Raw genomic sequence first — 17,394 nt, forward strand, 5'->3', positions numbered from 1 at the left:
TATGAAAGGATATACTTGCTTTGGAGGCAGTTCAGAGAAGGTTCACTAGGTTGATTCCAGGGATGAGGGGGTTGAGTTATGAGGAAAGGCTGAGTAGGTTGGGCCTCTACTCATTGGAATTCAGAAGAATGAGAGGTGATCTTATCGAAACGTATAAGATTATTGTAGTCTATACAAGCACTCTAATAACGACTCCACGAGGTAAGGGTATTGTACTTGAACTGTGGTGACCTTAGTCCGTTTTTTGCAGCTCCTTGAGTGAGGACAGAATGAGATGAGCTCCCTTTTATTCTTGGCTACCTGCAGTGTGCAGGTGACCCTTAGGTCTCCACCAGTAGCACCCTCTGGTGGTACAGGTATGGTGTATAGAGTGTGAAGGTACATTCAGTGGTCTGGTGTTACAGTACATATAGTAACATACATAACAACTATGAGGGGGCTTGACAAGGTGGATGCAGAGAGGATGTTTCCACTGATGAGGGAGACTAGAACTAGAGGACACGATCTTAGAATAAGGAGCCGCCCATTTAAAACAGAGATGAGGAGAAATTTATTTTCTCAGAGCTTATTAATCTGTGAAATTCACTGCCTCAGAGAGCTATGGAAGCTGGGACATTGAATAAATTTAAGATGGAAATAGACAGTTTCTTAAATGATAAGAGGATAAGGGGTTATGAGGAGCGGGCAGGGAAGTGGAGCTGAGTCCATGATCAGATCAGCCATGATCTTATTAAACGGCAGAGCAGGCTCGAGGGGCCGTATGGCCTACTCCTGGTCCTATTTCTTATGTTCTTATGTTCTAACCTCCATTATAGACTCCTTTAATTAGGTAAGGAGTTTGACATGCTGTGTTTCACTGTCTGTTTAGCTTAGGCGTCTGTGGTTAAAAGCAATTTAATTTTACCAGAAGATGACTATGGAATGAACATTTGATAGAAATTTTCAGCAAGGAAGGAGGCCATTTCGGCCCGTCGTGTCTGCGCCGGCCAACAAAGCTATTCAGTTCATCCCACTTTCCAGCTCTTGGTCTGTAGCCCTGTAGGTTATAGCACTTCAAGTGCACATCTAAGTACTTTTAAAATGTGGTGAGGATTTCTGCCTCTACCACCCTTTCAGGCAGTGAGTTCCAGACCCCCACCACCCTCTGGGTGAAGAAATTTCCCCTCAAATCTCCTCTAAACCTCCTACCAATTACTTTAAATCTATGCCCCCTGGTTCTTGACCCCTGACCAGTTAAATATTACAAAAGCAACATACTCCAGATGTTAGAATCTGAAATAAAATCAGAAAATACTGGAATACTCAGCAGGTCAGGCAGCATCTGTGCGAGAGAAACAGAGTTATCGTTTCAGGTCAATGACACTTTGTACTGTCTATTTTAGGCAGTAGGGTAGATTTAAAGCCCATATATAACTTCCTGTATGTAAAGTACCTTGCCTACAGAATTTTAGAGAGCTGCCTGAGTTTATTGGAATTGTAGGCTGTATGTGTGAATAATTATAGTCAACCTACTGTCACTGAGCCTCCACAAAGGACAGAGTGTTGTGCATTCATATGAACATGTTAAAACAGTGGGAGAAAAATGTAATTTCCATTTAACACACTGTCTGTGCAGTAACAGGAATTTCAATCCCTCCTCCAAACATTTACTGAGGTTGCAATCTCATGGGGGAAGATTACTTTTGTGCGCTACGTGTATTGAAATATGTAACCTGTTTATAAAAAATGTGGTTACAATCACTTCCCCCTCTGATAGAAAGCAATGATATCAGCTCACCATCACAGCAGGTGTGGTGTTCATCTCAATGGGAACTAACGACTAGATTTAAGTGAACTAGCAGCAGTTCAAATTTATGCATTCATTTTACCACCTCCAACCCATCAAATTCAGTCGCATGTCCTAGCCATTTAAATTCCAGGCTGACATTAATAGGTTAATCGTTGACTCTGCTCCAAGTTTCTTCTAATTATTTAAAGCTATTTGTAAATCTATGAGTTGTGCTCCAGTTATGAATGTACCTTTACATTTGCCCTGGAAAACTGCTGAACCCTTTAGAAATTCATTATGTTTGTATGGCTGGAATCTTCCCTACCTGGGCGGGTTTGGTGCGGGCGGTGGCCATGATGGATTGCAACCCCGTTGCTGGCTCGATCCCACTGCACTAAACGATTTTATGTCAATAGAGCCTATTAAGCCCGCCCTGCATGTTACCCAGCCCTATTAAATGGTGCGGGTCTGCTGACATCATCCTTGACATGTTTTGAGCCAGGATATTTAAAGGGGCCATGATCACATGCTATTTGAAAGTTAATCTAAAATATGCTGCTCCCAGGTCGCCGCTCCTCCGCTCCATTTATGGCGGCCTGGGAGCAGCGTGGAGGCCCCGACCTGTGAGAAACCACCAGCTGCAGGTCGGGGCCATAAAAGGAGCAGAGGTGCGGCGGCCAGGCATAACGTGGAAGCCGCTTCAAGGAGCAGCGCGAGCTGGTGCAGGAGAGCGATGACTTGGAGAAGGGTATCTGGATTGGACGTCACCAAAATCAAGGTCACTGATTGGAGTGTGGGCAGGCACAGCAGGAGAGCCAGCAAGCAGCAGAGGGAGTGGCGAGGTTGGGGCGAAGGAGCGGCGAGAGATTGCAGAGCGATGTGATCGGGGCCCAGGAGAGGCGTGAGTTCGGGCCCAGAAGAGGCGAGGGCCCAGGGACAGCACAGGCCAGCCCACACTGCAATATGTGCACGCACAAGGTGCACTGCCGCAAAAGTTTCAATTATCCCATTAGATCAGGAAATGTGAGTGCAAAGCCACACACGACCATCCTGCTGTGCCTCTCATCACATCCCCATCATTCTGCCTTCCCAAGCCTACTCCTGCACATCTTTACTCACACCAACATACCTTGCACGTCCACCTATCCCTCTCTCTATCTACATTATCGCATCCCCATCTGACTAAAAACCCCTCACATTCACCCTCATCCTAATGCAATCATACCAACTAACAACACACAAGGAGGCTACTTGGCTTTGCCAACCCACTCCATCATAGTCTCCATCTAAAGATCTAATTCATCCATTATTTACACTCATTCCATCTCTCTCACTCAACCTTCTCTTCTTTCCTTCCTTGCGGGAAAAGATAGCCCAAAATAAGAGGGAGAGGGAGAGAACCCTCCATCATTTGAAAACCTTACAACAACAGAGGAGGCTGCTTTAGAACTATCTGGATTCGCCGAGCAGCTGGAGATGGGAGATGGCGAGGTTGGGGCGAAGGAGTGGCAAGAGATTGCAGAGCGACATGATCGGGGCCCAGGAGAGGCGTGAGTTCGGGGCCCAGAAGAGGCGAGGGCCTACGGGCAGCATGGGCCAGTCCACGCCTGATATGTGTGCGTACTAGGTCCGTGCAGCAGAGCTTGTCTCCAGTCGTCTTGGTTAATCCTTGCCACTGGAACATGACTTGGTGACAGAATTACATATCACACAGCCACATGGTATATAACAGTCATTCATTGGGGGACTGATGTCAGCAGCCAGTGAATGTTCATCACGTGCATAATGGCATCTGTACCCATTCTTCCTATGGCATATCTAACTCATCCGTTTACTCTCCCACAGGTCCATCAAGAGGCACCCCATCCTCCCATTCTCCTGTCCAGGAGGAAGAGGAAGACAACTCCTCAGAGGAGCCTCCAGACATAAGCACCCCCAGCACCAGCGTAGAAACGCACACCTGAGTTGGTTCCACGCGACATAGAGTAGTGTTGTCACCTGGTGTGGCACAAGTCACAAGTGAGCAAGAGAAGATGGTGGAGTCAGGGTCAGCAGTAGAGACTCCTCACCGGAGGGTGCAGGATGCTCCTAGTTCTGCTCAGCTGCATGCAGACACAGAGCCTTGGGGGCCATCCAGAAAGAGGGTGATCCTGGAGGAGCAGGAAGAAGTGCAGGAGCCTGTGACAGGTTTTGCGAGCATGATGTCTGCAAATGTTCAGCGAATGGAAGACTCCATCTTCAACATGAGCACCATCGTGTTGCAGGCGATGGCGACTGTAAGCTCTTCCATGGAGAGGATGGTCACCTGCGTGGAGCAGCTGATGCACCACTCACAGGAGCACATGGTCTCTATGGAGGATAGATGGCTACTTATAGATGGCAGAGGCTCTTAGACCTCCTCTCTAGGAGGGATGTCAGTGTAGACGTGGGTCCTCATGGCATCACTGATGTGCAGCAAGTTTCTCTCCAGCTCCTTGGCTGTAGGGAAGTGAGCAGGCTGCCTCTACCTCTGCTGAAACTACAGGGGTAGCACCTTGTACAAGCAGGCGGAAGAGAAAGATGACACGCAAGTAAATTCACAAGGGTAGCCACTTCGGAGTTTTATCCAATGTTTATGTAAAGTTTCCGTTAATGTGCTATCACACATAAAAATCTTTATTTTCAACACTTTCTGGACAGATTTGTGTGCACCTTTAGAAGTGGCTTCGTGAGTTGCAGTGAATGGTGAGACGTAACGGTACATCCAGCAATGATGGTGTGTGTGAAAGGAATGGCTTTATCATTGTCGAGTGCTTTATGGTGTTGGTGTGTGGTGGTGCCAACCTGGCGCACATTGTGGCAGCCATAAAGTTAAGTAAGTTAGGCCATGGTGAGGCCATCCCTTGCCTTCCGGGCAGCAATATGGTCAGGTGCTGATGACCTCTGTCCTGTGCAGCATCAGGTAATTGCAGAGAAGGTTGGTGCTGTTGCTATTGGTGCTGCTGGTGTGCCTGGTGCTGCTGGTGTTGGGGCTGATTGTGGTCAGATTCTGAGGACCCAGGTGAGACAGTTAAAACGGCACCCATTTTGATGGAATACATGGCAGGTGAAGTAGAGATGGCAGAAGCAATCTGTCTATGGTGAGAGAGCTTCTTCCAATGAGGTGACACTGGATGGAGACATTTCTGGAGACACGCGCAGCTTCCAGAAATCTCAAATGTGCTGGGACGGCAGTCAGCAACAGCTTCTGTCTGAGGAAAGTGATCAGCTGGCAGGTGGGAAGCTTTTATGCTCCATTTGATGCTGTCAACTAATCATCTGGAGCAATGGCCACTCAACTCCAGCCTCAGGTTGACAGACGTGGTCCCCTAGCAGCGTGAGTCCTGTGGGCATCCAGTGAAATTGCAAAGGTAAGGTTAAAAAGACTCTTATGGGTCTGAGAACAAGCTAATAATCCTTTAAATTGGGTCGCCCGCCTCTGCCGGTCGGGTCGCGCTGACAGACGCACCCGAGGAAAAGTCACGTGGGGCCGGGATGACGGTGGGTCCTGACCTGCTGCAAGAAATTTCAACTTTACCACCCGACCTGCCTCCAATAGCGCCCGCATAGACCCCGGAAAATTCCAGCCAAACTTCTTCACCAAAGAGTGGTGAGAATGTGGAATTCGCTACCACAGGGAGTGGTTGAAACGAATAGTATAGATGCATTTAAGGGGAGGCTAGAGAAGCATGTGAGGGAGAAGGGAATAGAGAGTTATGCTGATAGATTTAGATGAGGAAAGACTTGAGTGGAGCATAAACGCCGGCATGGACTGGTTGGGCCGAATGGCCTGGTTCTATGTCGTATATCCTATGTAATGTTTTTAATCTCCACTCCCATCTGTTTAGTTTCCATTTATGCCATGTTAATCTGTGAGTGCACTAGATATATAGTTTACAGATGCTGTTATGTACTTTTATTGAATCTGATAATGGATTTACATGTCAAGCGAAGTTTTGTACTTCAATATGAGTTGAGCCGAGTTACATCCTGATCTGATTTTATCCCAGTATTGCACTCATTTTTACTCTGTATTAAATTTGACCTCTGCCCTATCTGGCCATGGGACTGTTTGTATATTCTGTGAATGTTACATTTATTCAACACAGCGTTGTGTTCTAGCTTGCTCTTTGTTCAGGATAGTGAGTAGAGGGCACTGCATTCCCAGGTGATTCTGCTAGCATCACAATATTATCTGTTTAGAAATGCCTGAAACAGACACTCAGATGCTGTCCTGTACGATGCCATCCATCACTCATCGATGAACACCTTGAATAGGGTGGGCAACAGTTGACAACCTTGCCTCTGGGGGTAATTTTAACCCTCAAAATCAGGTGGGTTCGGGTCGGGTGGGAAGTTAAAATGTTAAAAATTTCAAATCCAAACCGAAACCACCTCGAAATTATCCTCTTCTGGTTCTAACAAAGCCGGGATGGGCGACTAATCGTCGCTCAGGAGCCTATTCTGTCATTGAAGCTATTTTAAGGAGACTGTGTCTCCATTTTAACAAGGTTTTTATCTTTAACTACTGTCGGCCAGGTTTCCCAGGCCTCGGGAAATCTGGCAGAATAAAGTTGGTGAAATGGGCCAGATCCATAAGGTGCCTTTACAGCACTGCTTGTGGGCCAGGAGGAGCAGGAGTATTTCCTCCAGGCCAAAAAGCTAACCTTGTAACTATCCCTCCTCCCCTGGCAATCTGTCCAAACCCCACCTCCACAATCTCCCCCCGACTCTCCATGATCGCTGACCACCTGCAATTTCACCCCCGACTGCCCCGTGATCTCTCCGACCCCACCACCTCTCCCACACCCACGATTTCCCCTGATCCTCGCGATCACTGACCTCACCATCTCTCCCACACCCACGATCTCCCCCCATGATCCCTGACCCCTCCATCTCTCCCCTCCTCGGCGATCTTCCCCAACCTCCCAATGCCATTAATGACCTTTCCAACCATGCTCTACCCACCCCTCCATGATCTGTTCCCCTCTCCACTATCACCACTAAACCTACCCAGTTAAAACTTTCATGACATTTGGGGAAACCAGTACTTCCAGGTTTCCTGACCATAACTCCTCTCCAGTAATCCTAAACCACGCCCCGGTAAATATCAGTGAAACTCACATCTGCTCTTACATAGAGCAGGATATAGGGCTCGAGGGAGTGGTCCAAATTTTCAGATGATACTAAAATAAGATTAGGGCTTTTGCTCATATGAAAGATAAACAACATTGACATATTTGGCCAAATTTGCTGTAATTTCTATATGATTCTATGTAATTGAATACACATCCCAGATGAAATCCAAGATTTGGTCAAGTATTTCTATAGTTTACAGTTTCTTTTCGAGGACCACATGAGGCTTGAAAGGTTTAAAGCCTTTCAACAAGCCTTACACAAATCAAAGTACAATAAGTGGGGATCTACTGAAGCTTATGAACTTACATAAAGCCATAATATTTTCTGCACATTGCTCATGACAGGAAAATCCTGCCTATTCTTTTTTGCTCTGTTGTCCTTCACAGCATCTGATAGATGCACCACTAACATCAGCAGTTTTCACGCTAATTAGGATCTGCCTTCTCATGGATTGGAACTGAAGCTGTGCTCTGGAACCCTGCCTCAAGCAGAAAGGCAGCTGAAAAGTAAGTCAGTGGTTTTTGGCACTGTTCACCCAGACCATGTTCCTCTTCCACCATTTACAGCAGCTTTCAAGAATTTGGCATGAACACAGTCCAAATCTGCCACTACTATTAGCCAGGTGGCACAATCCAAAGTTCCCTTCCTCCCATCGAACCGGATCATTAAGACCTTCATTCTGTACAGCACTCTTCACCAACTTTTCCAACTTTCGTGCAGATGGGTTTTTATTACACCTGGTTGAGTCATCATTTAATCACATCATTACATAACACATTCTGGGCCAATCACTCCTGGATCCAAAGCTAGCTTACATTTTATTATTGCAGGGCACTGCACAAACCAGATAGAAAACACTGGGCTGGATTTTCGGGCAGTTTACGACCGGGTTTTCGCCGTGATTTGACGCTCTGCGGCGAAAACCTGGTCACTAAGCCCGGTCGGGATCCTCGGTTCCTTGTTTGCGGCGGCGCTTGAGAGTACCACAGGGAGAGTTGCGCCTGACGTGGAACAACTCGGATTGCAACAATGTCCAAGATTTGGCACTCACCCGACCTGTACGCCGCGCCCAAAACACCGCCAGGTAAAACCTAGCGGTGCAGCCCTGCCAGCAACAGTAAGTTGGAAAACCTAAAAAAAAGGTAAGATAAAGTTTTTATTTTTTTATTTTTTTTGCAGCGATTTGTTAGGTAAAGGTCTTGGTAATGTGTTTTGAATGTTTTTTTGAATTCCCCCCTCCCCCAAGGCCTCTCTCACAGCGCTGCCGACTCCGCACTAAAGTTGTTGAGGATCGCGTATTTGTACCACGAGTAATTGTGCAATACCTCCCTTTGCGACCCCAACTGCCGTAAGTTACGCCTTAAATCACTAACGGAGCGAAAACGCTAATTATCCCGCACAGCCTCTATTTTCGCTCAAAACGGAGAAATCCGAAAATCCAGCCCAATAGCCCAAAATTTGCTGTGAAAAAATGTGTGTTTAATGGCAGTCACTGTTATTAATGTGTAATTCCTCTAGCAACTTGCGGCAAAGAGATACTCTGTGAATTGGGAATTGCCACAAATTGCTGAATGATTTGTACTGCTCCACTGTTAGCCTCGTGAAAATGACATCTCGCCTTCAACCTCCCATTGCGTTTGATGAAGTTGCTGCATTTGTGCATTAATTGGCAATTAAACGCGCCATAGAAAATTAAGGATTGTACTTAATAGCGTAAGTACCTTTTTAATGAGGAAGTTTCTCTGCAATGCAAATCAACCTCTCCAGCTCAGCAAGTAAATAATTTAAATTGTGGAGTCTTACTTCTATAGGTAGTAAATTGTTGTTTGAGATTTTTAAAATGTAATTTTTTTCTTCTGTTTATTTTTTTTCTCTCTCTTAATCAAATCTTTCTTTCTCTCTTTATTTCTCTTTCTGTACCTAATTTGATGATAATTCACCCTATTTCCTTCTCCGCATTCCCCTGTTTCTTTCTCAATCCTTAAATCTTTTCAGTTAAGGAGGTAGATGGTTGTGCCTGTTGTTCACCAAGGTCCCAGATGTCCTATTGCCCTCACTGCGCTGTTATCAGCTACACTTCCAGCAACTTACAGTGCAAGTACATCTCGAGCCGATGCACGAGGCAAAAAAGTCTAACTAATGGGGCACGTTGTAAAATTATAGAATCATAGAATGATACAGCACAGAAGGAGACCATTTGGCCCTTTGAAAGAGCAATCCAGTTAGTCCCATTCTCCTGCTTTTTCCCAATAGCCTAGCAAAATTTCCCTTTTCATGTATTTATCCAATTCCCTTTTGAAAGTTATTATTGAATCTGCTTCTACCACCCTTTCAGGTAATGCATTCCAGATCCTAACAACTCGCTGTGTAAACATTTTTTCCTCATGTCTCCTCTGGCTCTTTTGCCAATTGCCTTAAATCTGTGTCCTCTGGTTATCGACACTTCTGCCACTGGAAACAGTTTCTCCTTATTTACTCTATCAAAACCCTTCAAGATTTTGAACATCTCTATCAAATCTCCTCTCAACTATCTCTGCTCTAAAGAGAACAACTCCAGTTTCGCTAGTCTCTCCACATAACTGAAGTCTTTTATCCGTGGTACCATTCTAGTAAATCTCTTCAGCACCCTCTCCAAGGCCTTGAAATTCCTCCCAAAATGTGGCGAGCAGAAGTCCCACTCCAGCAAAATCTGGGCCATTGTATTGTGCTGATCTTAATTCCAGTGCCAGCCATTTTGGAAATAAACTAGGGAGATTAAACTGAGTTTGGGGAACTGGATGTTAATTGATTTTGGTGCTGTATTTGGACTTCTAAGTGAAATATGAAGAACTTAAATGAAACAACTATTTAAACATTATGCTAACTAACCCACGCCAGGGACTTGAGGACATATATCTAGGCTGACACTCCAATGCAGTGCTGAGGGAGTGCTGCGCTGTCAGAGGTGCTTTCTTTCGGATGAGACTTTAAACCGAGGCCCCGTCTGCTCTCTTAGGTGGATGTAAAAAATCCCATGGAACTATTTCGAAGAAGAGGAGGGGAGTTATCCCCGGTGTCTTGGCCAATATCTATCCCTCAATCAACATCACAAAAATAGATATCTGGTCATTATCACATTGCTGTTTGTAGGAGCTTGCTGTGCGCAAATTGGCTGCCGTGCTTCCTACATTACAACAGTGACTACACTCCAAAAGTAATTCATTGGCTGGAAAGTGCTTTGAGACATCTAGTGGTCGTGACAGGCTCCTTCCTACCTTCCTTCCTTTCTTTCCTTCTTTCCAACTGTATTTTATCTGTTTATGAATATATCATCAGCCTGCCTTGCACAGAGGCCCATCACTTAATTGACTCGCTCTGGCAAACGTTCTGCCCTGGGCTAAATTTATGGCTGTTGGGCAACTTTCCCAATTTAAATTGCTGCTATAATCCAGCAGGGTTTTTTCATTCAGAATGGAAACGATTCAGTATCTGGGGAAATTCTCCCTTAAAACTAAGCTTCCCATTCACAAGTTTTGGTAAACAGGCATGAACTGCAGTGAAGTATTTTTAGCACATGGTTCTGATGTTGTGATACATCCTGTAATAATGCTTTGTAGTTATCAAAGCTGCAGATCAAGACATATGCTGCCTGCTTCTAGCCAAGAAATTGATGTTATTCAATTTGATGAGCCAGCTATAAAAACCTACTGTTCAGCCTTCTCAAAAAACGTCATCAAATTCTTAGAGGCCAAAATTGGCCCTTTTTATAGCCCCGCTAGTGCCTCCGGGGTGCGCTAATGGGGCACAATGGCATTTTCGCTCAGGGGAGGGAATGCTAGTGCCTCTGGGGAAATTGCCCTGGAGGTTTGGGGGGCCGACAGCGCCACGCCCCGCAGTTAACACCCTGGACCAGCGCACAACCGGCAATGACGACATCGCCAGGCACGCCGACCCCTCAACATCCCCGCGCCGACCCTTTTGAGCCCCGCGGGGGAAATTGCTTCATGGGTCGTGAAGCTGGCTGACATCTGCCGCCAAAGTGCCCCTTAAAGGGGAGGCCTTTAGCGCCCAGGGTGGCATTTTATTTTGTCGGACGAATCTTGCGTTGGCCCAACAATGGCGGTACTTGTGTCGACCACGCCGCTATCATGCAGCCCAGCACACCGCTACCTTTGAGGGGCGCATGACCCAATTCCACATTGGGGGTGGGACTTCCATGCCGGGTGATAAAAGTCCCAGCCCTGGAAGGTTATCACCACCAATTTAACTTAAACTTGCTTGCAGAAATTACTTCTTTTCAATCTTATTAAACTATAGTACTCCACTCACTTGTGTCTAACGAATAGGCCGAGTTACTGAAATCAGAGAAGTCATACATGATGAAAAAGAGTGAGACAGATTGCAAACCTAGTTAAACATAAGAAGCTATGTCTATATTTAGAAGTGAGATAAGAAATGCCAAGATAGGTGATTTTTTTTTTCTCTCACCAATCTTCTCCCCTCCGCTGAAGAAATTACTGCTTTTAATGTGTGGTTCCATGGGTAACAATTAATGTAATGTTGTCTTTCAAAACATATTTACTTGCAGGAAAAGGCCTCAAATCTTATACTTAGTTGCCTATATTTCGTTTTTGGTGGGAAGCTGCTTGGGATATTTTACTACGTTACGGGCACTATATAAATGCAAGTTGTTGTTGGGCCAATTTACTTACAATTGACTTGTTCACCTGATTCTGATTTCTGTAATGATAAGCTAGAGTTTCCACTTTGGGCAGAATCAACAATATGGATGCAAATTGCGCTCAAAACTGTGCTAGGCTTCCGAAGTAAAGTTGAGGTTCGAGTTTCCACTCAAAACACATTTGCATAATCACAAACATAACGGCTGGAATTTTCCAGGGGGTCAGCGGCTGGGATCGGTGGAGGGTCAGGTGGGAAATTAGATTTTTTTTGACAGAGGATCCCGCTGTCAAGCTGCCACAACACGCCTCTCCCAATGGTGTGTGTGTGATCTCCTATCCGACTTGACCCCGAGGCGGGCGACCCAATTAAACCAATTACTGGGTTGTTGACAGACCCCTAATAATGCTTTTAACTTTTTCTTTTAACTTTCACTGCTCGTCCACTGGGTCCATGCTGCTCGGGGACCATGTCTGTGAACCTGAGGTAGGAGTTGAATGGCCATTGCTTCAGCTCATTACTTGATAACTGCAAATGAACAGTAAAAGCTTCCACCTGACAGATCATCACTTTCCTCAGCCATAAGCTGTTTATCAGTTCATTTCCAGCACTGATGCTGCAGGCTTTCCATCTTTCCACTCTCCATCCACTCTCACCTCATTGGAAGAACTCTCTCACCATTGACAGAATGCTTCTGTCATCTCTACTTCACCTGCCACCTATTCCATCAACATGGGTGCCCTTTATACTGTCTCACCTTGTTCCTCAGAATCTGACCACGATGAGCCCAAACACCAGCAGCATCAGGCACACCAGCAGCACCAACAACAACACCACTGACCAGAGGACAGAGGGCATCAGCACTTGAGCACAGGAGGCCACATTTACTTCACTTGACGCTGTGCACCCATATGGCTGCCACATGATACGCCAGGTTGACACCACCACACACCAACATGATAAAGCATCCCTACAATGCCCAAGCCATTCCTTTCACACTCACCACCATTGCGTGGGATACCATTATGTCTCACTATTCACTGCAAATCACTAAGCCACTACCAAAGGTGCACACAAATCTATCCAAGAACGCAAAGTGTTGAAGGTTTCAATGTTTGACACCACATTAACAGAAACTTTACATGAACATTGGATAAAATACCCAAGTGGCTACCCTTGTGTGTTGTTATTTGGATGATTGGACTAGGATAAGGGTGAGTCTGAGAGGTGGCTTGTGAGATGGGGATGTGATAATGTAGACACAGAGGGCTCAATTTTGGCCAGGAGTTGCTCCGTTTTTTTTTTGGAGTAACCTTTTTCTAGCGTGACTTAAAAATCCCCAGTTTCCCCAATTAATTTTCACCAGTGTGAATCACTTAGTTACGTTTTTTTTAGGTTAGTTTTTTTTCTCAAAAGGGGGCATTACCAGCCACCTACATCAGTTCTGCCCATTTAGGCAACTTTAGCCAGCTTATAGTTATTCCATTTCTACTTAGGCCAGTGTATGTGGCCACTTCAGAAAACCCTTGCGGAGAGTTAAAGAAATTGGCGCAGGTAGGAACATCAGAGGCCATTCGGCCTGGGATAGGGGCGGGAAGCGTAGAGGACCTGCACCTAAACCAACCAAGCCTTACCCTGAACAATGTTTGCAAACAAAAACTACTAACAATTCTATAAGAAATAAAAAATGTAAATCCTACCTTCATCTTCAAACTGCAATTCACCTTTCTGCACACGGCCCGGGGAGGCACTGGGCCGGTGCGGGAGGCCACTCGGCCTGGGCTAGGGGCAGGCAGGAGAACTGATAGTGCTCCTGCCTGCTGGTGATTTCTATCAGTTCTCCTGCCCGCCCTAGTCCAACAAAGGAGACAGAATTTATGAACGGGAGAATTTTACCTAAAGGAGCCCCAGTTTCAGCGAGAGAGAGATAACAAGAGCAACACAGATTTGAAGAGAGGGAATGATGTAAATTCAGCACCAATGAGGTGGTAAAATAGCGGCAGTGTGAGGAGAAACAGCACAATGCTGACGAGAGGGAGGAAGAACATCGCCACGCTCTCAAACTGACAGAGAGACCTACATCAATTGGGACTGTTGTTGCAGACTTGCAGCGCTGCTGTACATGCGCGGACATCACGAATCACCACTTCGCACGTGCAGACATCCCGGCACATTTTCCAGTGCAGAACGACAGGCCACGCTGCGTGACTGCAGTGAAGAGGCCAGACAGCTGCCAAAGTGCCAACATTTTTTTCCGGCGCATCTGGGAATGTACATAAGCAGCGCAACTCCGGTAAGTGCGCCAAAAAACGGGCTCGGCCAAAATTGAGCCCAGAGAGAGGGATGGGTGGAAGTGCAAGGTAAGTTGGTGTGAGTAAGGATGTGCAGGAATAGGGTCGGGAAGGCAGAGTGGTGGGATTGTGATGAGAGGCACTGCAGGATGCAGGTGAGTGTTGGTTTGCACTAGTGTTTCGTGATCTAATTAGATCATCGAAGGGTCATCGACCTGAAACGTTAACTCTGCTTCCTCTCCACAGATGCTGCCTGACCTGCTGAGATTTCCGCATTTTCTGTTTTTATTCCAGATTCCAACATCCGCAGTATTTTGATTTTTTATTTAGATCATTGAAAGGTTTGCGCCACTGCAGCCAGGTCCTCCTGATGACATCCCTGCTTGTGACATCCTCAGCAATGTGTAACCAGACCGTGTTAGTCTCCTGGGGGGGTCTCTTCCGCCCATCGGAAGGGAAGAGGACCTCCGTGCGAGCTCTGACGTCCTCCATAAGCACATAGAGGGAATCATGGGAGAGCTTGGGTACAGTCCTGCACCTCCGTGCAGTGATTGCCCAGCACTTCAATGCTGTAAAACACTGACAGCACAAATGTCAAAAGAAAGTTGGCCATGGCCCCTTTAAGGAAACTGGCTGATGATGCGTCATGAATGATGTCACCAGACCCGTTTCCTCTAATTGGACCGAGAAACGCGCTGGGCGGGCTTGACAAGCCCTATCAACGGAAAATTAATTTTCTAGAGTGGGATGGAGACAGCAGCAGGGCCGCAACCCGCCACAGACCCCGGCGGCACTGGACCCTCCAAAATAAGGAAAATCTCGGCCAATGTCATCCATGAACCAACACAATCGGTTTTAGAACGTAATTGTTTGTTTTTTTTCTCCTAGCTTTAAAAAATATTCATTGATATATTTAAGAGTGGTAAACTGTTGCAGTTTTATTAACACAGCTCAAAATGGGTTTTTAAAAAACTATACAGATCCATTTACTAGGTTCATTAGTGTACACTAGTCAGTTTCTTAGCAAAATAATTACTTTTAAATAATGAATAAATTGGTGCATTAAAAAAAAGCTTAATTTTAAAAACCTCCTTGAAGGCCTGCAAATGGGTGCAAATAGTGGAAATTTGTCATGGTGATTAACTTGATCTGACAGCGTGGCCATTTTTGTGGGCGGGGCCAGCTTCCAGCACGCTGCTTTTTAAATCAGCGTAAAAGATCGCGAAAATTCTATTTGCGCTGGGCGTAATTTGCGCTTGAAATTCCGCGACCTTTTGTGCTGGTTTGGCCAATTTTGGTCAAATTATTCCGGAAGTACTAGTGCAACCTAGCAGAAGCTCTACCCCAAGAGGTTTTCTACTCTCATACACTTGCATTGCAGGCAGTGAAGTGCGAGGCCAATTGCACATGACAACGGCCTTAAATCAGCAACCACACAAAAGTGAGTGATCCCACTAAGGATTTAATTGGTTTCCAAATCATCAATTTATTGGGCTCCACCATGAGAAGCATGAATGGGGGCTGGAAAAAGCTAACTCTCCACTTCAAAAATGAACATTAGGCTGCGATGCATATGTGAAGCCATTAGCTTTCAGTTTCCACAGAAAAACAAATTGAATTGCAGAATGTGATCTCAAAACACTAATAAAAATCTTGAAATCCAATGTAATAAAAAGCAATTTAATTTATTTAGCAAACTTGAATCAGTGGGTATGATCATAGGCCTTTTTTCAGGGTTAGTTTTCAGTTGTACTTTATTTTTAATTGTTAGCTTTTTTAAGGAATGTATCAGCTCTTTTCAAACTGTCACTTTTTGCAGGTTTTTAGGTTGACATGTTGTCATCATCATAGGCAGTCCCTCGGAATTGAGGAAGACTTGCATCCACTCCTGAAACGAGTTCCTTGGTGGCTGAACAGTCCAATATGAGAGCCACAGACTCTGTCACAGGTGGGACAGATAGTCGTTGAGGGAAGGGGTGGGTGGGACTGGTTTGCCGCACGCTGTTTCCGCTGCCTGCGCTTGATTTCTGCATGCTCTCGGCATTGAGACACGAGATGCTCAGCGCCCTCTCGGATGCACTTCCTCCACTTAGGGCGGTCTTGGGCCAGGGACTCCCAGGTGTCAGTGGGGATGTCACACTTTATCAGGGAGGCTTTGAGGGTGTCCTTGTAGCGTTTCCGCTGCCCACCTTTGGCTCGTTTGCCATGAAGGAGCTCCCAGTAGAGCACTTGCTTTGGGAGTCTCGTGTCTGGCGTATAAACTGTATGGCCTGCCCAGCGGAGCTGATCGAGTGTGGTCAGTGCTTCAATGTTAGCGTGCTTACAAAGCAACATGTTCCTCATGCTACAGAAATGCTGAAAGTTCTCCCTCTAGTGTCTGGATGAATGCACTGCATCTCTCCTTTTACAATGGACTGACAGAATGGCCTGAAAATTCTGGGGACCCTACTCTGCCGGTGTAAATGCAGCAGAGTGGAACCTGTGCCTGCCGTATCCAAGACCGAAGACCCTATCACGAATTTCAGAGATGAGATCATTTGCATAGCCAGGGTAAGCCATCAAGGGCAAATCAGGAGGAGTCGTCCTAGTGTGAGCTCACTCAGCCTTCTAAAAAAGAAAGAAAGAAAGACTTGCATTTATATAGCGCCTTTCACGACCACCGGACATCTCAAAGCGCTTTACAGCCAATGAAGTACTTTTGGAGGGTAGTCAGTGTTGTAATGTGGGAAAGTGGAGCGGAGTCTTGCAGGGGCCCAAATGACTCGGAGAATATTTTTTTAAAGCTCTTCAGCTCTCACTGCTTCCACTTTAACTAAAAAACGTAATAGATCCAGGATCCTCACAGGGACACATGGCATGTCTCAACTGGCATGGGTTCCACTGAGGCCTGTCAAAGGCATAAAAGGAAGAAGCCCATCCCCATCCGGTCCGTGTACTGCATTCATCTGCATAGTGCTACATGTAACGTGATTCGTGATCGGTATGGAAATGTATTCTGGAATCTAATGTAAACCTGTTCTCATCTGCATGTAACACCCTCATTTGCACAGTACTACATGTAACGTGATTTACGGATTATACTAAACTGTACCTTGAAATGAAATGCAACCTAGTGCATTGTATGGAACTGCTGTCAGTATCCAAATGAATTGTATGGAATTGCTGACCGCAAGGTACTGAGCTATTTTCCAATGTATTGTGAAAACTTTATATGAATAAAGTATATTTTTGAAAAAAAAGAAAGAGGCCCAGGAACTCCCCCTTTGATGTAAGGGGTACGAGGGCAAAGTTCCACACATGGATCTCCTCCAACCCCCAATCCCGAACAGGAATTTAAAGTTCTGCTCCAGAAAGGGTGAAATTCCAGCACAATCGCTGATATTCTCGGTTCCCCCATCAGGCATGAATGTGACTTATGTCCAGTCCCAGGAATTTTGGGGCCTATATGGTTTTTTAAAACGAATAACAAAAGCGCTGAGATATAATGGTCTCGCTACTCCTGTCTGTAGCACCTGGGTT

The sequence above is a fragment of the Pristiophorus japonicus genome, chromosome 11 (assembly GCF_044704955.1).
Source record: "Pristiophorus japonicus isolate sPriJap1 chromosome 11, sPriJap1.hap1, whole genome shotgun sequence".
Classification (NCBI taxonomy): Eukaryota; Metazoa; Chordata; class Chondrichthyes; family Pristiophoridae; genus Pristiophorus; species Pristiophorus japonicus.